Genomic DNA, 22,276 nt, shown 5'->3' with positions numbered 1-22,276 from the left:
CACTAAACAATACTGTCATAAACATATGCCATATAGTGAAACCACACTAAACAATACTGTCATAAACATTTGCCATATAGTGAAACCACACTAAACAACACTGTGTGCCATATAGTGAAACCGCACTAAACAACACTGTCATAAACATTTGCCATATAGTGAAACCACACTAAACAACACTGTCATAAACATGTGCCATATAGTGAAACCACACTAAACAACACTGTGTGCCATATAGTGAAACCGCACTAAACAACACTGTCATAAACATGTGCCATATAGTGAAACCACACTAAACAATACTGTCATAAACATTTGCCATATAGTGAAACCACACTAAACAACACTGTGTGCCATATAGTGAAACCACACTAAACAACACTGTCATAAACATTTGCCATATAGTGAAACCACACTAAACAACACTGTGTGCCATATAGTGAAACCACACTAAACAACACTGTCATAAACATGTGCCATATAGTGAAACCACACTAAACAACACTGTCATAAACATTTGCCATATTGTGAAACCACACTAAACAACACTGTCATAAATATGTGCCATATAGTGAAACCGCACTAAACAACACTGTCATAAACATGTGCCATATAGTGAAACCACACTTAACAACACTGTCATAAACATGTGCCATATAGTGAAACCACACTAAACAACACTGTCATAAACATGTGCCATATAGTGAAACCACACTTAACAACACTGTCATAAACATGTGCCATATAGTGAAACCACACTAAACAACACTGTCATAAACATTTGCCATATTGTGAAACCACACTAAACAACACTGTGTGCCATATAGTGAAACCACACTAAACAACACTGTCATAAACATGTGCCATATAGTGAAACAACACTGTCATAAACATATGCCATATAGTGAAACCACACTAAACAATACTGTCATAAACATTTGCCATATAGTGAAACCACACTAAACAACACTGTGTGCCATATAGTGAAACCACACTAAACAACACTGTCATAAACATGTGCCATATAGTGAAACCACACTAAACAACACTGTCATAAACATGTGCCATATAGTGAAACCACACTAAACAACACTGTCATAAACATTTGCCATATAGTGAAACCACACTTAACAACACTGTCATAAACATGTGCCATATAGTGAAACCACACTAAACAACACTGTCATAAACATTTGCCATATTGTGAAACCACACTAAACAACACTGTGTGCCATATAGTGAAACCACACTAAACAACACTGTGTGCCATATAGTGAAACCACACTAAACAACACTGTCATAAACATGTGCCATATAGTGAAACAACACTGTCATAAACATATGCCATATAGTGAAACCACACTAAACAATACTGTCATAAACATTTGCCATATAGTGAAACCACACTAAACAACACTGTGTGCCATATAGTGAAACCACACTAAACAACACTGTCATAAACATGTGCCATATAGTGAAACCACACTAAACAACACTGTCATAAACATGTGCCATATAGTGAAACCACACTTAACAACACTGTCATAAACATGTGCCATATAGTGAAACCACACTAAACAACACTGTCATAAACATTTGCCATATTGTGAAACCACACTAAACAACACTGTGTGCCATATAGTGAAACCACACTAAACAACACTGTGTGCCATATAGTGAAACCACACTAAACAACACTGTCATAAACATGTGCCATATAGTGAAACCACACTAAACAACACTGTCATAAACATTTGCCATATTGTGAAACCACACTAAACAACACTGTGTGCCATATAGTGAAACCACACTAAACAACACTGTCATAAACATGTGCCATATAGTGAAACCACACTAAACAACACTGTCATAAACATGTGCCATATAGTGAAACCACACTAAACAACACTGTCATAAACATGTGCCATATAGTGAAACCACACTAAACAACACTGTCATAAACATGTGCCATATTGTGAAACCACACTAAACAACACTGTGTGCCATATAGTGAAACCACACTTAACAACACTGTGTGCCATATAGTGAAACCACACTAAACAACACTGTGTGCCATATAGTGAAACCACACTAAACAACACTGTGTGCCATATAGTGAAACCACACTAAACAACACTGTCATAAACATGTGCCATATAGTGAAACAACACTGTCATAAACATATGCCATATAGTGAAACCACACTAAACAATACTGTCATAAACATTTGCCATATAGTGAAACCACACTAAACAACACTGTGTGCCATATAGTGAAACCACACTAAACAACACTGTCATAAACATGTGCCATATAGTGAAACCACACTAAACAACACTGTCATAAACATGTGCCATATAGTGAAACCACACTTAACAACACTGTCATAAACATGTGCCATATAGTGAAACCACACTAAACAACACTGTCATAAACATTTGCCATATTGTGAAACCACACTAAACAACACTGTGTGCCATATAGTGAAACCACACTAAACAACACTGTGTGCCATATAGTGAAACCACACTAAACAACACTGTCATAAACATGTGCCATATAGTGAAACCACACTAAACAATACTGTCATAAACATTTGCCATATAGTGAAACCACACTAAACAATACTGTCATAAACATTTGCCATATAGTGAAACCACACTAAACAACACTGTGTGCCATATAGTGAAACCACACTAAACAACACTGTCATAAACATGTGCCATATAGTGAAACCACACTAAACAACACTGTCATAAACATGTGCCATATAGTGAAACCACACTTAACAACACTGTCATAAACATGTGCCATATAGTGAAACCACACTAAACAACACTGTCATAAACATTTGCCATATTGTGAAACCACACTAAACAACACTGTGTGCCATATAGTGAAACCACACTAAACAACACTGTGTGCCATATAGTGAAACCACACTAAACAACACTGTCATAAACATGTGCCATATAGTGAAACCACACTAAACAACACTGTCATAAACATTTGCCATATTGTGAAACCACACTAAACAACACTGTGTGCCATATAGTGAAACCACACTAAACAACACTGTCATAAACATGTGCCATATAGTGAAACCACACTAAACAACAATGACAAACACATTGATGAATACCTAGGTCTACTACACTACTGTATTTTATTGTTGTTCATTATGGTGGTACTTATTGAATACTTACGGCTCTCAGTGTGTAAACATTCCATCTGTGGTTCATTCTCACTGGAACTCTTCCTGTAATCTGGAGCGATGATGTGAAGAAGAAACTACTAAATAAAGAGATCATGTGGGCTGGGCATGGGGGTTGGGATTGGGGGGGGGGGGGGGGGTCGCTCTTTGCCCCTATCCTGAGACAAACGCCTCTTATTGATCCTCAAACACTTCCTGCCAGAAAGGATGAATCGGCGGAAGCCTGGAGGGGAGAAGAGAGGGGGCACTGCAACCTCCAGCTCAGCCACAAAACATGTCACCTTATAGGCCAGACCTGGGCAAATTAAGGCCCGGGGGCCACATGTGTCCCGTTAAGCTCTTCCATCTGGCCCGCCGGACATTCCCAAATATTTATTTATATGTTTAAGATGTAAGGTGTAGCTGCCATTATGATGTGCAGTCATGTTTTCTAATGACCGTAAGTCTTCAACTACAAACCCTGTTTCCATATGAGTTGGGAAATTGTGTTAGATGTAAATATAAACGGAATACAATGATTTGCAAATCCTTTTCAACCCATATTCAATTGAATGCACTACAAAGACAACATATTTGATGTTCAAACTCATAAACTTTTTTTTTTGCAAATAATAATTAACTTAGAATTTCATGGCTGCAACACGTGACAAAGTAGTTGGGAAAGGGCATGTTCACCACTGTGTTACATGGCCTTTCCTTTTAACAACACTCAGTAAACGTTTGGGAACTGAGGAGACACATTTTTTAAGCTTCTCAACTTTAATGGTGCCTTCACAGATGTGTAAGTTATCCATGTCTTGGGCACTAATACACCCCCATACCATCACAGATGCTGGCTTTTCAACTTTGCGCCTATAACAATCCGGATGGTTCTTTTCCTCTTTGGTCCGGAGGACACGACGTCCACAGTTTCCAAAAACAATTTGAAATGTGGACTCGTCAGACCACAGAACACTTTTCCACTTTGTATCAGTCCATCTTAGATGAGCTCAGGCCCAGCGAAGCCAACGGCGTTTCTGGGTGTTGTTGATAAACGGTTTTCGCCTTGCATAGGAGAGTTTTAACTTGCCCTTACAGATGTAGCGACCAACTGTAGTTACTGACAGTGGGTTTCTGAAGTGTTCCTGAGCCCATGTGGTGATATCCTTTACACACTGATGTCGCTTGTTGATGCAGTACAGCCTGAGGGATCGAAGGTCACAGGCTCAGCTGCTTACGTGCAGTGATTTCTCCAGTAATTAATGAAAATTAGTAAAATTAACTGTTAAAGGTTAGTACTATTAGTGGACCAGCAGCACGCACAATCATGTGTGCTTACGGACTGTATCCCTTGCAGACTGTATTGATATATATTGATATATAATGTAGGAACCAGAATATTAATACCAGAAAGAAACAACCCTTTTGTGTGAATGAGTGTAAATGGGGGAGGGAGGTTTTTTGGGTTGGTGCACTAATTGTAAGTGTATCTTGTGTTTTTTATGTTGAATTAATAAAAAAAACAAAAAACAAAAACGATACCGATAATTAAAAAAACGATACGGATAATTTCCGATATTACATTTTAACGCATTTATCGGCATCTCTAGTATATATATATATATATATATATATATATATATATATATATATATATATATATATATATATATATATATATATATATGTATATATATGTATATATATATATGTATATACAGGACTGTCTCAGAAAATTAGAATATTGTGATAAAGTTCTTTATTTTCTGTAATGCAATTAAAAAAACAAAAATGTCCTACATTCTGGATTCATTACACCTCAACTGAAATATTGCAAGCCTTTTATTATTTTAATATTGCTGATTATGGCATACAGCTTAAGAAAACTCAAAAATCGTATCTAAAAAAATTAGAATATTTCCTCAGACCAAGTAAAAAAATAGATTTATAACAGCAAAACAAAATCAAACATTTGAAAATGTCAATTAGTGCACTCAGTACTTGGTTGAGAATCCTTTTGCACGGATTACTGCATCAATGCGGCGTGGCATGGAGGCAATCAGCCTGTGGCATTGCTGAGGTGTTATGGATGCCCAGGAGGCTTCAATAGCGGCCTTTAGCTCAATTGCATTATTGGGTCTGGTGTCTTTCAGCTTCTTCTTCACAATACCCCACAAATTCTGTATGGGGTTCAGGTCATGGGAGTTGGCAGGCCAATCGAGGACAGTAATGCCATGGTCAGTACACCAGTTACTGGTGGTTTTGGCACTGTGGGCAGGTGCCAGATCATGCTGGAGAATGAAATCGTCATCTCCATAGAGCTTTTCAACAGATGGAAGCATGTATGTGTATATATATATATATATATATATATATATATATATATATATATATATGTCTTAATAAGGTTATCCAAAAAATAGTGCTCGATACCGTAGTAGAGCGCAATATATGTATGTGTGGGAAAAAAAATCACAAGACTATTTCATCTCTACAGGCCTGTTTCATGAGGGGGGGTACCCTCAATCATCAGGAGATTTTAATGGGAGCATTCGCATACCATGGTTTATATAGGGCACAGAGTGGGTGGGTACAGGCTGGCGAAGGGGCGTGGTGATTGGCTCATGTGTTACCTAGGAGGTGTTTCCGTCTATGGCGGCATGCTGTTACAATTTCGCTGCGCTTGTTGAGGGATGACAGGTCTGGACGGTAAATAATAAACAGTTTCTCTTTCAAGCATAGGTTGCATCTTTTATTACCACTATTGTAAGGTGTGCTGGATGCAAGACTTTGCCATGTTATTGAATATTCAACATTATTGTCTTTGAGGTCCCAAATGTGTTTGCTGAGTTCTGTGGTATTTCGCAGGTTTTGGTTCCTGAAAGAAGCCTTGTGATTGTTCCATCTGGTTTTGAATTCTCCCTCGGTTAATCCTACATATGTGTCGGATGTGTTAATGTCCTTGCGTATTACCTTAGATTGGTAGACAACTGATGTTTGTAAGCACCCCCCGTTGAGAGGGCAATCAGGTTTCTTTCGACAGTTACAGCCTTTGTTGGTTTTGGAGTCGCTCTGTCCGGGGGCCGACGGCTCATTTGCAATTGTTTTGTTGTGGTTTGAGATGATTTGTCGTATATTGTTCATGCAGCTGTAGCTCAATTTAATGTTGTTCTTGTTGAATACTTTTCTTAGGGTGTTGTCTTTGGGAAAGTGTTTGTCAATCAGATTGAGGAATTTGTGTCCAATGTTAGTTGAGACGTTTTTGCTGTATGGGGGGTTGTACCAGATGATGTCGTTTCGTTTTCTGTTCTTTTTTGGCTGGTTTCCTGGCGTGGGTTCATAGTTTCCTCCTCTCCCAGCTCGCTAGCCTCAATCTGAACCTTGGTATTTACCGTGATGACGGACTGGCAGTGTGTCGCGCCTCGCCAAGGAGCAGCGAGAATACCAAGAAGCACATATGCCAAATTTTCAAAGAGAACGGCCTACGGATCACGATTGAAGCCAACAAGCAAACCGTCAACTTCCTTGACGTCACTTTCAACCTGAGAAATAACAGCTACCAACCATTCACGAAACCCAACACAACACTCCAATACGTGCACCATGACAGCAACCACCCACCCACCACCACGAAAAGAATACCTACCGGAATCAATAAAAGGCTATCGATGCTGTCATCTAGCAAAGCTGAATTTGACCAAGCAACCCCCCCGTACCAAAAATCCCTTGATGAAAGCGGATACAATTTCACCCTCACCTATGAACCCACGCCAGGAAACCAGCCAAAAAAGAACAGAAAACGAAACGACATCATCTGGTACAACCCCCCATACAGCAAAAACGTCTCAACTAACATTGGACACAAATTCCTCAATCTGATTGACAAACACTTTCCCAAAGACAACACCCTAAGAAAAGTATTCAACAAGAACAACATTAAATTGAGCTACAGCTGCATGAACAATATACGACAAATCATCTCAAACCACAACAAAACAATTGCAAATGAGCCGTCGGCCCCCGGACAGAGCGACTCCAAAACCAACAAAGGCTGTAACTGTCGAAAGAAACCTGATTGCCCTCTCAACAGGGGGTGCTTACAAACATCAGTTGTCTACCAATCTAAGGTAATACGCAAGGACATTAACACATCCGACACATATGTAGGATTAACCGAGGGAGAATTCAAAACCAGATGGAACAATCACAAGGCTTCTTTCAGGAACCAAAACCTGCGAAATACCACAGAACTCAGCAAACACATTTGGGACCTCAAAGACAATAATGTTGAATATTCAATAACATGGCAAATTCTTGCATCCAGCACACCTTACAATAGTGGTAATAAAAGATGCAACCTATGCTTGAAAGAGAAACTGTTTATTATTTACCGTCCAGACCTGTCATCCCTCAACAAGCGCAGCGAAATTGTAACAGCATGCCGCCATAGACGGAAACACCTCCTAGGTAACACATGAGCCAATCACCACGCCCCTACACCAGCCTGTACCCACCCACTCTGTGCCCTATATAAACCATGGTATGCGAATGCTCCCATTAAAATCTCCTGATGATTGAGGGTATCCCCCCTCATGAAACAGGCCTGTAGAGATGAAATAGTCTTGTGATTTTTTTTCCCACACATACATACATATATATATATATATATATATATATATATATATATATATATGTATGTATGTGTGTGTGTGTGTGTATATATATATATATATATATATATATATATATATATATATATATATATATATATATATATATATAATATATATATATATATATATATATATATATATATATATATGTATGTATATATATATATATATATATATATATATGTATGTATATATATATATATATATATATATATATATATATATATATATATATATATATATATATATATATATATATATATATATATATATGTATGTATATATATATGTATATATTTATGTATGTATATATATATATATATATGTATGTGTGTATGTAGCAGTGACGTGCGGTGAGGTTGATGGCTGGTGAGGCACTGACTTCATCACAGTCAGATTTACAAACATATGAACCCTAAAGAGTATCTTATTCACCATTTGATTGGCAGCAGTTAACAGGTTATGTTTAAAAGCTCATACCAGCATTCTTCCCTGCTTGGCACTCAGCATCAAGGGTTGGAATTGGGGGTTAAATCACCAACAATTATTCCCGGGCGCGGCGCCGCTGCTGCCCACTGCTCCCCTCACCTCCCAGGGGGTGATCAAGGGGATGGGTCAAATGCAGAGGACAAATTTCACCACACCTAGTGTGTGTGTGACAATCATTGGTACTTTAACTTAACTTTAACTGTACACATACAAACTGTAGCACACAAAAACGCACATTTAATAAAAAAAACGTTATTATGGTCTTACCTTTACTTATAAATTAAGTCCATGCGCCGCTGTTGTGCTGGATTAATGCACCCCCTGACGGGAGTGTTATATCAACTAAAGCCCTCACTTAAACTTTCCACGTGCAAGATTGAATCTATTTAAAAAAGTGTAACCGAGGGTTTATAAATGTCGCCTATACTGTATGAAACTACAAAATAACAAACACGGAGGCTCCAGTTTACACGAGGACCACTTTATTTACTATCTTTCAAAAACCGACGCTCCACTCCAGCCTGTCATCACTTCCGCTCTTAGCGCCTTCAAAATAAGAGCTCAAGGCATATACTGTATAACAGCGCATAACAGGAACTTATAACATCACAAAGAGAAAAGCCCATAAAAATAGGTTACAAAAGTTATTTAATAAGAAGCCAAAAAGTGCAAAAACAATAATGTTCGTGTTGGAGGAGTTGTGCATTAGGTACACCTGCAGTCTGCAGGTGTACCTAATGTTGTGGCCCTGCAGTCATTCACAACTCCTCCAACACGAACATTATTGTTTTTGCACTTTTTGGCTTCTTATGAAATAACTTTTTTAAATAGATTCAATCTTGCACGTGGAAACTTTAAGTGTGGGCTTTAGTTGATACAACACTCCCGTCAGGGGGTGCATTCTACGGCGGGGGTGCAGGAGGCGGGATTACTGCGAGCCGCAGCCAGTGCGTCTTTTGCAGCCGTTTTATGATCGCTCAGCACAAGAAATACATTGAAACACATACAGTTGTTGACAAAATACACTGTACATTATATACCTCAGCTAACTAAAGTATGGAAATTTATAATATAATTCATATAGCAATACGGTCTCACTGCACAGCAGGCCAGCAGTTAGCCGAGTCCGCAATCCATGGTGAGGCACAACACTGTGACGTGCCTCAACTGGCTGCTGTTCACCGCACCGTCTCTTCTCAGTATTTGAACGGCAAATGTGAAAATTCAGCGATTTTAAATAAAAATAATCTAAAACTGGTGAAGTTAAATGGAAAATAACTTTATAGTATAATCACTGGATACATATAACAATTTAATAAAAATGTTTTCTTTTTACATTTTTTTTCTTTCCATGATGGCAGGTGAGGCCCTGCCTCACCTGCCTCTAGTGACTGCACGTCACTGGTATATACAGGTAAAAGCCAGTAAATTAGAATATTTTGAAAAACTTGATTTATTTCAGTAATTGCATTCAAAAGGTGTAACTTGTACATTATATTTATTCATTGCACACAGACTGATGCATTCAAATGTTTATTTCATTTAATTTTGATGATTTGAAGTGGCAACAAATGAAAATCCAAAATTCCGTGTGTCACAAAATTAGAATATTACTTAAGGCTAATACAAAAAAGGGATTTTTAGAAATGTTGGCCAACTGAAAAGTATGAAAATGAAAAATATGAGCATGTACAATACTCAATACTTGGTTGGAGCTCCTTTTGCCTCAATTACTGCGTTAATGCGGCGTGGCATGGAGTCGATGAGTTTCTGGCACTGCTCAGGTGTTATGAGAGCCCAGGTTGCTCTGATAGTGGCCTTCAACTCTTCTGCGTTTTTGGGTCTGGCATTCTGCATCTTCCTTTTCACAATACCCCACAAATTTTCTATGGGGCTAAGGTCAGGGGAGTTGGCGGGCCAATTTAGAACAGAAATACCATGGTCCGTAAACCAGGCACGGGTAGATTTTGCGCTGTGTGCAGGCGCCAAGTCCTGTTGGAACTTGAAATCTCCATCTCCATAGAGCAGGTCAGCAGCAGGAAGCATGAAGTGCTCTAAAACTTGCTGGTAGACGGCTGCGTTGACCCTGGATCTCAGGAAACAGAGTGGACCGACACCAGCAGATGACATGGCACCCCAAACCATCACTGATGGTGGAAACTTTACACTAGACTTCAGGCAACGTGGATCCTGTGCCTCTCCTGTCTTCCTCCAGACTCTGGGACCTCGATTTCCAAAGGAAATGCAAAATTTGCATGGTTGGGTGATGGTTTGGGGTGCCATGTCATCTGCTGGTGTCGGTCCACTCTGTTTCCTGAGATCCAGGGTCAACGCAGCCGTCTACCAGCAAGTTGTAGAGCACTTCATGCTTCCTGCTGCTGACCTGCTCTATGGAGATGGAGATTTCAAGTTCCAACAGGACTTTGCGCCTGCACACAGCGCAAAATCTACCCGTGCCTGGTTTACGGACCATAGTATTTCTGTTCTAAATTGGCCCGCCAACTCCCCTGACCTTAGCCCCATAGAAAATCTGTGGGGTATTGTGAAAAGGAAGATGCAGAATGCCAGACCCAAAAACGCAGAAGAGTTGAAGGCCACTATCAGAGCAACCTGGGCTCTCATAACACCTGAGCAGTGCCAGAAACTCATCGACTCCATGCCACGCCGCATTAACGCAGTAATTGAGGCAAAAGGAGCTCCAACCAAGTAATATTCTAATTTTGTGACACACGGAATTTTGGATTTTCATTTGTTGCCACTTCAAATCATCAAAATTAAATGAAATAAACATTTGAATGCATCAGTCTGTGTGCAATGAATAAATATAATGTACAAGTTACACCTTTTGAATGCAATTACTGAAATAAATCAAGTTTTTCAAAATATTCTAATTTACTGGCTTTTACCTGTGTGTGTATATATATATATATATATATATATATATATATATATATATATATATATATATACTGTATATATATATACTGTATATGTATGTATGTAATACATACATATATATGCAGTCAGGGGAGGCATGTGAGGCGGGGCCTCTTGTGCCATCATGGAAAGAAAAAAAAATGTAAAAAGAAAAAAAAAAAATTAAATTCTTATATGTATCCAGTGATTATACTATAAAGTTATTTTCCATTTAACTTCACCAGTATTAGATTATTTTTATTCAATATCGCTGAATTTTCACATTTGCCATTCAAATACTGAGAAGAGACTTGTGGTGAGTCAGCAGCCAGTTGTGCCTCACCATGGATTGCGCAATGACTCGGCTAACTGCTGGCCTGCTGTGCAGTGAGACCGTATTGCTATATGAATTATATTATACATTTCCATAATTTAGTTAGCTGAGGTGTATAATGTACAGTGTATTTTGTCAACAACTGTATGTGTGTAACGTATTTCTTGTGCTGAGCAATCATAAAACGGCTCCGAAGACGCACTGGGTGAGGCACGCAGTTCTCCCGCCTCATGGTGGTAGAGGGCGCTAGTGATCCCAGGGATCATTCTTGCAACTACTCGGCCGCAGAATAAGTGACAACAAGCTAGCAGTACTCTGACTCGCCACACTGGGAGAAGTGCGAGCAGACACATGTCTCTCCAGCGGAAGCCAGCCTTTCTCCCCCCTTTTTTTCAAAACTGTATTTATAACAAACATGGCATTTTTATTAGAGTAAACCAGCGTTTGTGGGTGTGTTTTTTCAGATGCAAAAATATTGTTTAATTGCTTGCAATAACATTAAAACAAATGAATGTGTCTGCCAATATGGAGGATTATATACTGTATCCAAGATGAAATACTTCTCTAAACTGGACTTTAAGACAAAATGAATGTGATCATACAAAGTAGGTTTTCATGGAGTTTAGCTTTTATTATATATATATATATATATATATATATATATATATATATATATATATATATATATATATATATATATAAAAGAAATACTTGAATTTCAGTGTTCATTTATTTACACATATACACACACATAACACTCATCTACTCATTGTTGAGTTAAGGGTTGAATTGTCCATCCTTGTTCTATTCTCTGTCACTATTTTTCCAACTATGCTGAACACCCTTTCGCAGGTACCCAGAAAGGTTTCGAGTACCACCAAAAAAACTGAATCTCTGAAGACAGTGTAAAAATCTGTGTTAAAGGTGTACAAATACTGTTTGTATAATAAGCATGTTATTTTTTTTTACAAATGTGGGTTAAGAGTTCAGTACTAAAAAAAGAAAGAAAAGAATGTGGCTTAAGTACAGTTTTTTAATTGAGCTGCTGCATTTTTTGGTTGGGTTGTTTATTTATTTTGAGTAACTTCTATACATTTCTAAAAGGGGAGGAATGTAATAGTGATCTATGTTTGTCTGTTGCCATCTCCTGGTGAATGTTGGCTATAGCGTACTGGGGTTACTTTTTGGTTGGCCAACGATTTACGTGGTGTTGCGCACCTGACGTCACTCAGGTCCGCATGGAGCTGGAGGGGGCGTGGCTTCCAGCTCCGCCTGAATTTCAGGAGATTTTCGGGAGAAAATTTGTCCCAGGAGGTTTTCGGGAGAGGCGCTGAATTTCGGGAGTCTCCCGGAAAATCTGGGAGGGTTGGCAAGTATGCTGATATGTACTGTTTTTGAACTTATTTTGAATATTATTTTTTCTCGATTGTTTGTAAATGTTGCAGTTTATAAATAAAGGTTTATAAAATTAAAAAAATAAATAAATAAATAAATATCTGATTATAGCAAGGGTGCTAATTTTCCATCCACACATAGCAACAGTTGTATTAAAATAGGTTAAAGTTGTCCACGTTTGTCTACTTATGTTAAGCCTTTTGCTTTTTTTTCCTCTTCATTTTGGAAGTTTTTAAAAAGTAGTTCATTTGTCCAAAGTAAATTAGCATTTTGGAACCCCTGCTCCTTGTAATCACAGTAATGAGCTAAAAACATACAGACAACGACAACACTTTCAAAACAAAAGTCCATGGCTTAATTTTGAGCAAGCATGTAGGCGGCTGAGAAGCGGCACAAGTAGATTGATGAAGTCAGATCTATATATCTACTCTACCTCGTAAAATAGAAGCAACGTATCGTATGTTGTAAGCGAATTTCACACGTTATCCCTTTTAGGGTGAAAGGGCAAACCGGAAAATGTTCGTCGCCTCCCTCCTGCTAGCTTGTCTGTGCTCGGCGGAGCAGAGGGAAGGCGGCGGCGGCAGGGTGCAGCTAGCAGTCTCTGCGGGGATGGAGATGGAGGACACAGGCGGACTCCAGGCGTGAACAAGAAGGCGTTTCCGGGGGCGAACGGGCGAGAATGTTCGAACCCGAACAGGAGTAACGGAGCGGAATGGTGTCCACCGGCGGTGTCATCATGACAACAATCCCGCACTGAGGTGAGCCCGCTGTCGGTCAGCATCCTCCATGGAGGTGCTGCGTGATGGAGGATAGTCATGAGGAGCTTTGTTATGCTGGGAAAGAAACACTATGCTGTCACTTTGAATGATACTATTCTTTGTGTGACTGGCTGTGAAGAAGGGAGGTGGATGGTCGCACTAAAAACGACCGGGGGGGGGGGGTCGTGGCTAATAATCCGTTTAGTAGCCTTTACGCTTTAAGGGGCTTCAAAGTCCTACTGAGGTGGCAGTCTGGTGTTGTTTCAGTTTGAGAAAAAAGAAAATGACCATCCATACCCTAAATACACACACACACACACACACACACACATTCACATACACACTCTTGTATTTGTTACCTTCTTGGGACCTCCGAAAAATCCCCACCTCTGTAGGACCACCCTTTCTAGATATGTAAAGATTTGTATTTACAACATTGATAATATATACATACTATGCAAATATAAAAAAGGTAAGCTTTTAGTAAATGTTTTATTTTCATTGTTTGTTTGTAATCGGTTTTTAATCTTCAGTATTTACTTCAAGTTATTACAGTATGTCTCGATATACATACCGTATTTTTCGGACTATAAGTCGCAGTTTTTTTCATAGTTTAGCCGGGGGTGCGACTTATACTCAGGAGCGACTTATGTGTGAAATTATTAACACATTACCGTAAAATATCAAATAATATTATTTAGCTCATTCACGTAAGAGACTAGATGTATAAGATTTCATGGGATTTAGCGATTAGGAGTGACAGATTGTTTGGTAAACGTATAGCATGTTCTATATGTTATAGTTATTTGAATGACTCTTACCATAATATGTTACGTTAACATACCAGGCACGTTCTCAGTTGGTTATTTATGCGTCATATAACGTACACTTATTCAGCCTGTTGTTCACTATTCTTTATTTATTTTAAATTGCCTTTCAAATGTCTATTCTTGGTGTTGGGTTTTATCAAATAAATTTCCCCCAAAAATGCGACTTATACTCCGAAAAATACGGTAGTTATTTAAAAAAAAAAAGTAAATTAATTTTGGCCAAAGAGGCCGCATTTCAATTTCTTACACACACTTGTTATTTCATATATTTACCAGAGGGGGGGGATCACTTAAAATGTTTACACACACTTGTTATTTCATATGTTGACCAGAGGGGGAGCACTTTTAAAAGCGACACACTGTCAATTTGAAAAATCCCTCCTTTTTGGGACCACCCTCATTTTGATAGATGTCACCAGCAGGGGTGCAAATGAGACATTGTCTATTAGATGCAATGTTATTGGGACCATGATTTATGTCATCACTTGTTCACACCTCCTCATATGGAAGATTTAGGACCACCCTTTCTAGATATATAAAGATTTGTATTTACAACATTAAATATATATACATACTATGCAAATATAAAAAGGTAAGTTTTTAGTTCATTTTTGTATTTTTTGTTGTTCGTAATTGTTTTTTAATCTTCATTATTACAGTATGTCTCTATATACATATTTTTTTAAAGTTTTTTTTAAAATTAATTTTGGCCAAATGAGGCACATTTCAATGTCTTACACACACTTGTTATTTCATATGTTGACCAGAGGGGGAGCACTTTTAACAGCGACACACTGTCAATTTGAAAAATCCCTCCTTTTTGGGACCACCCTCATTTTGATAGATGTCACCAGCAGGGGTGCAAATGAGACATTGTCTATTAGATGCAATGTTATTGGGACCATGATTTATGTCATCACTTGTTCACACCTCCTCATATGAAAGATACTTTTCCTTCTTCATGTCTCAAGAAGGGTAGAAATACAAGAACACACACATGGGTACGGCGTGGCGCGGTTGGGAGAAAGGCCGTGCCAGCAACCTGAGGGTTACTGGTTCAATCCCCACCTTCTATCAACCTCGTCATGTCCGTTGTGTCCTTGAGCAAGACACTTCACCCTTGCTCCTGATGGGTCGTGGTTAGGTTAGGGCCTTGCATGGCAGCTCCCGCCATCAGTGTGTGAATGTGTGTGTGAATTGGTGAATGTGGAAATAGTGTCAAAGCGCTTTGAGTACCTTGAAGGTTGAAAAGCGCTATACAAGTATAACCCATTTACACACACACACACACACACACACACACACACACACACACACACACACACACACACACTCTTGTATTTCTTACCTTCTTGAAACTTCAGAAAAATGCCTACTTCTTTAGGACCACCCTTTCTAGATATATAAAGATTTGTATTTACAACATTGATAATATTTACATACTATGCAAATATAAAAAAGCTTGTTGTGAAACATGAGTTGGAATTTCACAAGAAAAAGGTCACAATTTCACAAGAAAAACTTAAAATTTTGGCAGTATTATAATAAAAGTCATAATTTTACTCAACGCAAGTCAAAATTTTACAAGAAAAACTGAACATTTGTGCTATGTTATGTTAGATATTGGAATTTTACTCAATGACAGTCACAATTTTACAAGAAAAGCTTACAATTTTGCCAATTTTATGAAAAGAGTCGTCATTTTACTCGACAAAAGTCACAATTTAAAAAGAACATTTTAAAATTGTGGCAATATTATAATAACAATCGGAATTTTGATTGGCAAAATGATGACGAAAGTCATAATGTCACCAAAAAAAAATTGGCAATATTGTGTTAAGTCAGAATTTTATATGACAAATGTCACAATTTTTCATTAAAAAGTAATAATTTGACATAAAAAAAGTAATACTTTTAAGAGAAAATATTGTGTTGGCCCTGTGATGAGGTGGCGACTTGTCCAGGGTGTACCCCACCTTCCGCCCGCATGCAGCTGAGATAGGCTCCAGCACCCCCCGCAACCCCGAAAGGGACAAGCGGTAGAAAATGGATGGATGGATATTGCAATATTACAGAAACAGAAAGAATTTGACAAATTGTTACCAATTTTTTTACAAAAAAGTCAAGGGCATTGTGAGAAAAAGACAGCTTTTAGTTTGTAATTGGTTTTTGATCTTCATTATTTATTTCAAGTTATTACAGTATGTCTCCATATACATATTTTTTAAATCTTTTTAATTACTTTTGGCCAAAGGGGGCACATTTAAATTCCTTGCACACACTTGTTATTACATATGTTGGCCACATGGGGAGCACTTCAAATTTGTACACACACATGTTATTTCATATGTTGACCAGAGGGGGAGCACTTTTAAAACTGACACACAGTCAGTATGAAAAATCCCTCCTAGTTTTGATAGATTTCCCCACCGTGGGGGTGCAAATGAAATCTCTATTTTTTGTTTTTAGTAATGTGCTTAAGGCTGATGACAAATGAGCACGGACCACAGATGGCCCCTGTGCCGCACTTTGGGCAACTCAGCTGTAGAAGCTAACTGTTAATGGCCACTATCGTCTTAGTACCGTAGTGTATTTGTTCATCCTACGGTCACACATGGGACGCGGGTTGTCTTACGTCAGCACCGGAAGTCGTAAAATCAGCTGTTCACCCGGCGTGTTTTTTCGGGGATGAATAGGGAAGCCCTTCTTTAGATTGTTTTATCATATATTGCTGCCTTTGCACCTGTCAATGTTTACTTTTGTATGCACATTAAATCAACAAAAAATCCTGACTTTGGAGCAATGTTCACAGACTCTAGTATTTGGCTCTCTATTAGATTGCAATGGTTTTCTGTATTGGGACCACGGTCCTAACTTGTACACTGGTCCTCATATGGAAGCTACTTTTCCTTGTTGATGTCTCAAGAAGGGTAGAAATACAAGAACACCCACACACACACACACACACACACACTGTGGCTCCCATTCATCTCCTGCTTGCACAAGCTGTATGTGTCAGCCATTGAGCAGCAGGCTCCATTCATGAAGTCCAGTGTTGGCACAGAGCATGCTTGCAACACCACACTAGAAGGCCTGCTATTGACTTTCTCTCTGCTCCCAGTAATAACACATTACTGTTGTCCTGCCAGCTCCGTGCGTACGAGTAAAACTGCAGTACTCTATTCTGCTTTCTTTTTTTGCCCATCATTCTCATCAGAAAACACCCAACTGAAACATTGTTTAAGGGTTTTGGTCACATGATTACACTTCCACTTGTTGCTAGGCAGAAAGGGCTCGCACATACTGTAACTGGCCCATCCAGCGAGTTGACGCCTTATTTCAAAGGAACACATGACATAAAATACACCCCCAAACAACTTTTCGCGTCTCTGGAGTGTGTGTCAATTGTCAAGATGATACCTTGATTGACATTGACATGTGGAACATGCATACGATACAATGTAATGCGTCACATATTTCCACTTCTTTCATTACAACACGTCCGAAAAGGAGTAGGAAGAAGCTGAGCTTATTTAATCCTACACCTTTTCATACCATAGCAATTTGATCCCATTTCTAAATTCTCTGTAACAGAACAGTGAATAAATAAATAATATACCATAGTAAGTAAATATTTAATACATAAATAATCTTTATCTAAAAAAAAAAAAGGGTTCAAGGGTGTGCCCTGGTGCGACCCCAAAAGGGACAAGCAGTAGGAAATGGATGGATGTTGTGGACAATGCATATATTTTATATACAAACCACGTTTCCATATGAGTTGGGAAATTGTGTTGGATGTAAATATAAACGGAATACAATGATATGCAAATCCTTTTCAACCCATATTCAATTGAATGCACTACAAAGACAACATATTTGATGGTCAAACTCATAAACTTTATTTTTTTTTGTTGCAAATAATAATTAACTTCGAATTTCATGTCAGCAACACGTGCCAAAGTAGTTGGGAAAGGGCATGTTCACCACTGTGTTACATGGCCTTTCCTTTTAACAACACTCAATAAACGATTGGGAACTGAGGAAACTAATTGTTGAAGCTTTGAAAGTGGAATTCTTTCCCACTCTTGTTTTATGTAGAGCTTCAGTCGTTCAACAGTCCGGGGTCTCCGCTGTCGTATTTTACGCTTCATAATGCGCCACAGTAATCAGGTCGGGCTTATACCGCCACGGGTAAGATGTACCCCCGTGCTACCTGCCTCATTCGGGCAGATGGGGCTCGTAAACCTGGTAAGGCAGCCCATCTAGGAGAAGGAAATCTCCATTGTCAAAACCACCGCTGCCTTGCGGTCAACCCACTTGAGGGTAAGGCTAAGGGAGTAAACCCCGACAGAAAATCAGGAGCCGGAGTCCTGAAGGCGGTTTGATGTTGTAGCGTCATTCCGGCAACTCCTGCGGCGTCGCTGGTGCTAAGTTGTATTGACACTCGTCGCTCTCTTGGATCCACCAACCATGCGGAGAGGGGGGGCTTGCTGCCTGGACAACAGCTTGCCCTCTATAGTTCTATGCCCAGGCCATGTAGATCCACTGGAGAGGTCACTCCAGCAGATACCAGTTCTAAGCCCATCCAATTGTCGAAGGAAACAGGTGCCAGGGGCCATCTCCGTCCGTGGGAGGGACCATCCCAGTGAGACCCCCCACCCCTTTCTGGATCTACCCCATCGTCTCCCGAGACGGAAGGATGCCGACGAATGCGCCACACATTTTCGATGGGAGACAGGTCTGGACTGCAGGCGAGCCAGGAAAGTACCCGCACTCTTTTTTTACGAAGCCTCGCTGTTGTAACACGTGCTGAATGTAGCTTGGCATTGTCTTGCTGAAACAAGCAGGGGCGTCCATGAAAAAGACGGCGCTTAGATGGCAGCATATGTTGTTCCAAAACCTGTATGTACCTTTCAGCATTAATGGTGCCTTCACAGATGTGTAAGTTACCTATGTCTTGGGCACTAATGCACCCCCATACCATCACAGATGCTGGCTTTTGAACTTTGCGTCGATAACAGTCTGGATGGTTCGCTTCCCCTTTGGTCCGGATGACACGATGTCGAATATTTCCAAAAACAATTTGAAATGTGGACTCGTCAGACCACAGAACACTTTTCCACTTTGCATGAGTCCATCTTAGATGATGTCGGGCCCAGAGAAGCCGACGGCGTTTCTGGATGTTGTTGATAAACGGTTTTCGCTTTGCATAGTAGAGCTTTAACTTGCACTTACAGATGTAGCGACCAACTGTATTTAGTGACAGTGGTTTTCTGAAGTGTTCCTGAGCCCATGTGGTGATATCCTTTAGAGATTGATGTCGCTTTTTGATAGAGTGCCGTCTGAGGGATCAAAGGTCACGGTCATTCAATGTTGGTTTCCGGCTATGCCGCTTAAGTGGAGTGATTTCTCCAGATTCTCTGAACCTTTTGATGATATTATGGACCGTAGATGTTGAAAAATCCCTACATTTCTAGCAATTGCACTTTGAGAAATGTTGTTCTTAAACTGTTTGACTATTTGCTCACGCAGTTGTGGACAAAGGGATGTACCTCGCCCCATCCTTTCTTGTGAAAGACTGAGCATTTTTTGGGAAGCTGTTTTTATACCTAATCATGGCACCCACCCGTTCCCAATTAGCCTGCACACCTGTGGGATGTTCCAAATAAGTATTTGATGAGCATTCGTCAACTTTATCAGTATTTATTGCCACCTTTCCCAACTTCTTTGTCACGTGTTGCTGGCATCAAATTCTAAAGTTAACGATTATTTGCAAAAAAAAAAAATGTTTATCAGTTTGAACATCAAATATGTTGTGTTTGTAGCATATTCAATTGAATATGGGTTGAAAATGATTTGCAAATTATTGTATTCCGTTTATATTTACATCTAACACAATTTCCCAACTCATATGGAAACGGGGTTTGTAGTTCTTTCTTTATCAATAGTCATGTTTAAAGCAGCTAATAGTTTCCCATGTGAACACTTTGTGCTTGTATCTTATTTCCACTAGTAAACTCTGTGTCTTACCTTGAACGTGCTGGAATGTCGGGAGTATAATGTATAGGGGTGGAAAGTTTCCGGTAAATTTCCAGAAACCTTCCGGAAATTTACCGCGGGGAGTTAAGCTCGGGAAGTTTGGAAATTTTGACAATTTTTTGATTATTCAAAGTTGGACACCGTCCATCTTATTCTGTAGAATAAAATGAGAAGTATGTAAAACACTAATGCAATGCCACACACAAATATAAATAGTCAGCTGAACAATTGGAGTAGTCTTTAAAAATATTTTACTAATGGACAAATGAATAGAAATAGGCTAGATGAATAAATGAACACTCAATCAGCATGCTAAATCAAACTATAACCTACATTCTTGTATGACAACAGAATGGCTAGCAGAACAGAAGGCAGAGGTTTGATTTAGTATTTGCTAGTTGAACTCAGCTACAATCGGGCGGAAGGCGGGGTACACCCTGGACAAGTCGCCACCTCATCGCAGGGCCAACACAGATAGACAGACAACATTCACACTCACATCCACACACTAGGGCCAATTTAGTGTTGCCAATCAACTTATCCCCAGGTGCATGTCTTTGGAAGTGGGAGGAAGCCGGAGTACCCGGAGGGAACCCACGCAGTCACGGGGAGGACATGCAAACTCCACACAGAAAGATCCCGAGCCCGGGATTGATCAACTTTAAAAAAACAAACGAAAAAACATCAATGGTATATTAAATACAATTTAAATACAAAATGGAATGCCTCTTTTCTATTTGCAGCCTTCTGAGGTAAATATCAACATTAACTTTTTCCACAGGCTAATAAATTTGAAAATAAAATAAGAATGAATAAATCAACCATTCAGGCCTTTTTACTGCTCAGTTTGCGACACACAGATCTAATCTGATGTGCCCAAGCCAGATACCTGCCATCTTTTCTGGGATGCTAGTTCATTAATGTCGGGGCTCAGGTGGGCCGGGTTTGTTGGTAGCGGGGGGTGTATATTGTAGCGAAGAGTTAGTGCTGCAAGGGATTCTGGGTATTTGTTCTGTTGTGTTTATGTTGTGTTACAGTGCGGATGCTCTCCCGAAATGTGTTTGTCATTCTTGTTTGGTGTGGTTTCACAGTGTGACGCATATTTGTAAAAGTGTTAAAGTTGTTTATGCGGCCACCCTCAGTGTGACCTGTATGGCTGTGGATCAAGTATGCCTTGCATTCGCTTATGTGTGTGTAGAAGTCGCATATATCATGTGACAGGGGCCGGCACGCTGTTTGTATGGAGGAAAAGCAGACGTGACGACAGGTTGTAGACTACGCTAAAGGCAGTGCCTTAAAGGCACTCCCCCAATATTGTTGTCCGGGTGGAAATCGGGAGAAATTCGGGAGAATGGTTGCCCCGGGAGACTTTCGAGAGGGGCACTGAAAATCGGGAGGGTTGGCAAGTATGAGTATTAGCGGTGAATGCGGTGTTACAGCGGCACCGCCGCTGTATAATACCGGCGGGCCAGCTCTAATGTTAATTTGATATTGCCTCAAGGGCCAAATGAAATTACACGGCGGGACAGATTTGGCTCGCGGGCCAGAGTTTGACACCCATGCACTAAAATATATCCAAGTTTAGCTTCTGAAGCATTTGTCTTTACTTTTGTGAGATATGTAAAAGGCAGAATGTGATCAAATGC

The 22,276-nt window shown here is 39.5% G+C and overlaps 1 protein-coding gene across 1 annotated transcript in view; it reads left to right on the top strand.

Moving 5' to 3' along the window:
* The first annotated feature begins 13,556 nt into the window (after positions 1 to 13,556).
* LOC133614806 (SH2B adapter protein 2) overlaps positions 13,557 to 22,276 on the top strand; it is a 61,639-nt gene continuing 52,919 nt past the window's right edge. Inside the window, exon 1 of the mRNA XM_061973069.1 lies at positions 13,557 to 13,758. The gene's annotated coding sequence lies outside the window, so the exon portion shown is untranslated. The remainder of the gene's footprint in view (positions 13,759 to 22,276) is intronic.

Source organism: Nerophis lumbriciformis, linkage group LG17 (assembly GCF_033978685.3).
Source record: "Nerophis lumbriciformis linkage group LG17, RoL_Nlum_v2.1, whole genome shotgun sequence".
Classification (NCBI taxonomy): domain Eukaryota; kingdom Metazoa; phylum Chordata; class Actinopteri; order Syngnathiformes; family Syngnathidae; genus Nerophis; species Nerophis lumbriciformis.
The sequence above is the reverse complement of the archived record's forward strand: the minus strand, read 5'-3'. Positions and strand labels throughout refer to the sequence as shown.